The following is a 7223-nucleotide window of genomic DNA, read 5'->3' as shown; positions in this document are numbered from 1 at the left end:
CAGTCCCGACAACAATATATAGCTCTAGCATATCGTGTCATGTACAAGGCATATGGATCAAACACAAATACAAACACACCACACCCACAAAGATTAAAACTATCACAAAAACAATGAGCAGATTCAAACAGAAGACCACTTGGCCAACTTTACTGGGATACCATGTTAAATTACTCTTGACCTAGAAGCAAAAGCTTATTGGTAAGGGACCAAAACTAGTATTAAAGCTCTAATAAATTCAAAACAGAAAACAAATCATTAACATTATTAAATATAAATAAATACTTCCAATATGGGACTTCTTTTTTTTCCCTGATAAGAAACAAGAAAATATATTAAATATGGAGCAGTAGTCCACAAAAGAAAGACTAAAAGAAGAAAAGAACCGAAAACAGAAACATCATTTGACAAAAGTAAAGCTTTAGTTTTTTCTTGTAAAAGACTTAAAAGAATTAAGCAATGGTTTTTTCATTGTCGTGAAAGAGCTGAATAATGAAGATAGGTCTGATCAGGTCCAAAACAGAAACATTGTTTGACAACAGCCTCCTACTTTTGATAAATGAAAAAACAAAGAAATCCACTAAAACACAGTACAAATAAACGCCATAAGACCTGAAAAAATGTATTTCCTAAAGAAGATCATAGCCTTTCTCTTCAGCATCTTCGAAAATGCTTCTATTCCCCTCCAACCAATCACCCCAAAAACTGACATCATACAGCAATTCCATAAAACCTTTGCTTTATTACCTCCTCTAAAAGCATTAAAACATTCTATGCACATCAAATAAAAGTAGCATTTGTTCTTCATCTTTAATACAAATTCAGTTTCTTATCAAAGGAAAAAAAGTTGCATTTGTAATTTCGAGTAAAATAAGCCATTCACATCAAACTAATTTCATCACATACTCCAAAAAATTTAATCACTCATGCCAATTCTTAATCTTCATGAAATCAAGTTCAACTATTCAATGCAACCCAGAAGTAAATTTAACTCATGGTATCCATTTCCATCATGCTAGGTTTTGAAACATTCACTTAGAGTTAAAAGGAAGAACAAAATTGGACAAAAAAAAAATGGGGATCATTATACAAGAATGTAAAAGCAAACATTTTTGTAATGTCATTTCTAAACAAATAATCAAATAAGACGAAAGAGCCTCCTAGACATACTTATCGGTGTGTTACTTGAGAGAAAAGTATATCAATTCCAAGACACGGCTTAATTACAAGCATCCTTTCCAGCATATAATTGTTCGACTCAATGAAATACTAGGGCATAGCTCAACTCAGGGTGATTGGTTGACTTAACCTCAAATCATCATTCAGCACTATGGACTCTGAGTCCAAACTTTGGATCAGAGCAAATTGCCTAACACTATAATACTTCTTTAATGAGTTGCATTTGCAAAATATACATCATTTCCTCTTATCTGCTTGATTCAAATGAAAATGTAGCACAAGACTTGAAGTTGGATGATTTCTTTCCTGTTAACAGACTTCTAAGAATAAAAGCTGCAGTACCATTATCTACCCTGATAGCAAATCATTTGCCTGCACTAAAAAATCCATAAGAAGCATCCTCAACTGCTACGCCAATGTTTTGTAATTAAAATTGCTCAAGACAACCTGGCTACAGCATATGAGAAACCTACAGCACCACTCTAATAATTATGTGAATGATTACATTCGAATCCCAAGTATATTAAGTTACAAGGAATGAAACTGTAAGTTCTGAAAGAAATATAATTGATCAGAAACCTACTGGATACAAGCTTATCTCTTCAGTCTCAAAAATTGGTAAGTTCGTAATTCTCCAAAAGTTGATTTTAGTACACATTTTGGTTAACAAGAAGCTTTTACAAATTCCTAAAGCTGCAATAATCTATTACAAGGAATCCCTACATGTTATAACTAGCTCAATGTGAGTCTACCTAATGACTCGAGGGAAAAAAATTAAATCCCAGCTCAACCCAGCAAAGAAAATCAGTCTCATTTTGTTGTTAAAAAACAAAACTTAACATGAATGCTGTTACAGAAGAAAATTTCAGTTTTCCCCAGATGTCCAAGAGTGGATCCAAAGACAGATTGGTGAATTGACATTAACAAACCCACTTAATTAATGAAAATTTAAGTCCAAAAAGGGTAATATTTATATGGTATGAGAATTTCTTAGAAGTCTTGGAACTAATACTACAACTATACAAACGAAAATGAAGAATTTGAATAGTGGGTCCTCTGCCTACAAATTTAAAAAAAATGAAAGAGGAAGAACCTGGCAAAAGGGTATGGCTGCTTCTTTGTTCTTCCTTGTTTCTTCAGTCGTTGTAAGCGATTGAAGGAGAAGGAGAAGGCGAGGTGGTGGACCAAACTCTGTAACAAAGACTCTCTCTGTTCTCTGATTGTTTTCTCGATAATCAAACACAGCCACCATTTTAGAGATTTCAAGTTTCTTTATTGTTTATTTTTGACCTTCATAGTTTGTATTTTTATCAGATAGATCCAACTTGTCTGATAATTAATGCATTGAGTTTGAGTTATAAATTAGATCCCCATATTTTAGTTAAATCACACGATGATGACCCCGTTTATATTTTGTTTGAAATGAATCCTTTCTGTCTAATATTTTTTTTTAAATCCAAAATTAATTTATGATCCTTTTCCAAAAAAAAAAAAAATCAATTATGATTAAAAAAGTCTAAAATCAATTATTTTATTCTTAAAATAATTTAAACTATCATGTTGATGACAATAAAATTATTGATTTCATTACTAAGATATTCGCATCTTATAACAACTTCTAGAGTTTACACTTTATTGAGAAATTTTTTAAGTAGGAATATTATCAAATTCCAATCTAATTTTCCTTAATATATCACTTCACTTTCAAGGAATTCTGAAAATTTCTTTTTTTCACCTGATTTTAATTTCTTTTAATTTAATATTTAACAAAATTTATATTGAAAATCTATTTTACCCCCAAGAGCTTTGTAAATGCGTAAAACAATGATTTTCTCCTCTCAAATTAAAAAAAAAAATTCAAAAGTCAAAGACTTAGAAAATCAAATATTGTTACTATTATAAGATTTGAAATATAATTATATTTAAAAAATAATGTCATCTTAATTGTTCTTTTAATATTTATATTAATATCAATTTCAATAAATACAAATCAATTACAATATTAAATGTAACAAAAACATTAATTTAAAAAATGATTTTAATTTAATTTCTTGTTCTTTTAATGTTTGTATATATATCAATTTAATAAATACATATCCAATACAATAATTAATTTAATAATAGTAAATATTTATTTTTTTGACTACCTATATTATTGAGAAATTATCAATCTACCACATGAATTATTTGTTTTGTATCAAATCACCATTTCTATTTAAATTCGTAGAGTAAAAAATACCTCAAATACCCTAGTGATGTCATAATTTCTTAAATATTGTTTGGTGATAAATTGAGAAAAAAAATGAAAAGTTTGGTTGAAAAAAATAGTTGTCGGAATTCCATAGTATTTTTTTCAAATGAATTAATTATTGTCTCCAAATAAATTAATTTAGGAAAATTATTAAGTAAATTGTGTAATTTCAATTTTTTTTATGAAAATAATTCTTTCCATGAGGCAACTATACTCACACACACACACGCACACGCACACGCTCACACACACACACACACACGCACATGCACACACACACACACACACACCCTGTTTAGGGTGGGGATATGTACACTACATAAGTTGAATAAATCCGTCTCATTTTATGAAAAATTGTTTACAAAAAATTCATATTTTTTTTAAAATTAAAAATGCAGAAAAAGTTTAAACAATTAACTAACTAGAGGGGTGGGCAACATCGGGTTCGAATAAACCCAATTGGGTTTCGGGTTGATTGGGTTAGAGAAAAACCTATTCGATCCCAATTCAGATTTATAACTCGAATCGGATCGAATCGGCTTGGCTAAAAAATGTTAGCCTATATGGCTATATAACATTTTGATTTTGATGATAACAAACCACGACCTAATGGGTAATATTGGAAATACTTATTGTATTTTTATAATAAGAAAATGAATGATGATTTCTCAAAGTTCTTAAAATATTTTCTTTATTTCTTTTTAAAGGAAAATTCTAATATGATGATGTGATTTCATATTCTAAACGAAAACGAGTTTTCGTAAGATGCTTTTCTATATAAAACAATATTTTATTGATAAACGACATCCTACTTAAGAAAACTGACAAATTGGATTTGGAAAATGTGCTTACTGGAGACAATCGGCCAACCGAATGTGCCAAATGATAAACATGCTACCTAAATTGAGCTCTCTATAATCAAATGACATACCAGTTACCAATAAACGGTAAACCCATTATATCAATTGAGCTTTCTGGAATTAAACAGCATATCGGTTACAAATAAACAGAAAACCGGTTATTCAAAATTTAATTTTTGGTAACAATCGTAAACTCAAGTGATCAATTAGGATAAATGGCAAACCGGTTATGATTGAAAAGTCAATAATGACTATTTTTGTGACTCTATCTATAAATGGCCGAAGAAGACACCATTGCAAAGGATGTTGAACGATTTGGCTGAAGAAGACACATATTTGAGCTACCATTTGATTATATTTAGTTGGGAGTGTGTATTTCTATGTATTCTTCATTTCAATATCAAAATTTGAGGGATTATAAGTGTGGGAAATACTTGGGTAAGAGGTGAGGGTTTCAACTTAAGATTGTAAAGGTGTATTAACACTTTGAAAGTTAATTGTAAAGATTTTGAAGTCTTAGGATGTAAAACTTGAACAGTGAAATCCTCAATCTTGGTGAGCTTGGAGGCGTGAACATAGGCAAAGTTTGCTAAACTACGTAAAAATCTTGTGTTCGCTTCTCTTTCTCTTCTCTCTTTATATTTTGATTGTTAATATTTATTTGTTCGTTATTTACTTAATCTTATTAGATATTTGAATTGAATTTTGTTTTAATCACTTTATAATTTTTTAGAAACTTAATTCACTCTCCCTTTTGGGTTGCATAACTAGTATTTCAAAAAATTGGGTTGAATTCAGATGAGTTTTTCACCACTTGTGACATTTCACCTTTAATTGCTACAACAACACATCCACACAACACTATGGAGAACAACAAAACCAAATCAGTTTGAATTTGAACTGCATTGCTCTTTCAATACACATCAATATAGAATTGATCACTTATTTCAGTAGAACTTATTTTACAAATTTCACTAATACACAATAAAACAACATATAAATTATCTGCAATTACGGTGTAGAAGTCAAGGGCAACACGACTTGGTCAATATTTGCAACAATCCAATAGTGCAACTTTTATAAACGAAGAGCTCAAGTTGACAATATCAATCAATCAAGTAAAGGTAAATTACATTGAATACTTGGATTTGTAGACCGAATTGCAACCAGGTTCAAAGAAGCAATCTTGAAAAGATATAAGATTTTCAGGATAATAATGCAATTGAGCAAGCGATAGATCCAAAGGATCAAACAGCAGTAGTGGTCGCAGATAGCAGCGATCACGGAGCAACAGATCTACTTAGCATGTCCTAGACTCTCGATGGCTTTGCACGGTTGCGTCAGTGACTGCGGACTGCATCTGCGTTTGTCATGCCGTTTGTTACACATCTCCGATCTGGGGTGAAGGTGTTGTCGTCGCCACCTATGTGTAATTGTGTGGTGTGGGTTTGCTACCGCTTTTGTTTTGTCTTTGTGAAGGAAGAAGAGAATGAAATACTAAGTCATGTTCGAGTGTGTTTGAATTAGGTTTTTTTGTTTTTAATTTTAAATTTAGCTCTTTTTTTTAGACCAATTTGATCATTTTTCATATCGGATCACAATTCGGTCAGGCTGGCAAAAATGCATCCAATAAGATATTGTAAACAATTTGATCCGATCTGAACTTGATATTTTTTAGATTGGATCGGATCGGATCAGATATTTTGCACAACCCTAGTTAACTATGTCATTTGTTTTTAACATAAGTTTGTTTACCATTGTTGATCATTAATGCTATATTAACATAATTTTCATTTGACTATTTTAGCTTTATAAAATAAAAGGATCAAATTGTTCAAAACATTGGCTTTTGTGTCATAAGTTTAAAAAAAACAAAAGAGTATTTAATTGGTTAATTATTCAAATTTCTTCATTTGAAATTATTAAAAATAATATGAATTCTTTATAATTATGTTTTAAAGTGGGGGTAGATTAACACCACTTAAGTGATGGAAATATCACCATTCAAATATTTCCAATATTTCCTTCATATGTCCCAAGTTAATTTATAGTTTTTGCATAACCTTGAACCAAAACCCAGTTTGGTCGATCTTTCTATTTATTATGTTTTTACTTATTTAAAAGCCATGCATGCATCCGTTTAATAATTTTTTTCAAGGATTTTTTTTTTAAAAAGTAGAATGGTCGACAAAGCTCTAATTAATTTTTAACATGATCTACATCTCCTAGAGTTTGAACTCCAGTGATTAGCCAAATCAAGCTTCTTGAAAACTAATTGGCCAAACCTTTGAGCGATCTATTAGAAAAAGTTGAGAATTGCTTTCAATTTCAAGTATAATCATAATATCATAATTGTTATTTTTTTCTTCCATTTGTTCTAGTAATAAGAATTGCATACAAAATATCAATCCAAGCTTCAGGAACATCAACAAGCTATCAATGGCTACAATGATTAAATTAAGGCTAAGTGTCTTGTTGTTAATTGTTCTATAGAAGGAAAAATTGTCAAAGGGTGTTGGCGTTTTCAGCGATACCCTTTCAATATTCAAGTTAGTCATTTCTACTCAATTTCTCGAGAGGGAGTATAGAGGGAAGTGGACAACATATTTGTAGTCACTTTGTCTTACTTCAAATGTGTGAGGTATTAGCATTTGATAGATAACTCGAAGGTTTGAGATGGAGTAGTTATCATGCCATATGACTAGTGTCTATAAAGCCCATGCATAATGACACCTTCCAATATGTGTCAATACTTGTTCATGACAAGTATTCTTTAGATACTTGTCCTGATTTTTGGCTCTTGATTGTTAATGGACTTGGGCTTGACTTTGGCTCTTATATTGGTTCCTTATTGAAAGGATCGATTTAGTGACATATTGCCAATCAACGAACTTTTGTAAATTCTTTACTTGTAGGCACTTATCATATTTTCT

The 7223-nt window shown here is 30.6% G+C and overlaps 1 protein-coding gene across 1 annotated transcript in view; it reads right to left on the bottom strand.

Annotated features, from left to right (window-relative positions):
- The window catches only part of LOC18039822, a 5183-nt gene extending 2753 nt beyond the window's left edge, over nt 1-2430 (bottom strand). The window contains exon 1 of the mRNA XM_006428481.2: nt 2273-2430. The gene's annotated coding sequence lies outside the window, so the exon portion shown is untranslated. The remainder of the gene's footprint in view (nt 1-2272) is intronic.
- Nucleotides 2431-7223: the final 4793 nt, after the last annotated feature.

Source organism: Citrus clementina, unplaced genomic scaffold, assembly GCF_000493195.1.
Source record: "Citrus clementina cultivar Clemenules unplaced genomic scaffold, Citrus_clementina_v1.0 scaffold_6, whole genome shotgun sequence".
Taxonomy (NCBI): Eukaryota; Viridiplantae; Streptophyta; class Magnoliopsida; order Sapindales; family Rutaceae; genus Citrus; species Citrus x clementina.
This window is presented reverse-complemented; position numbering and strand designations above follow the sequence as displayed.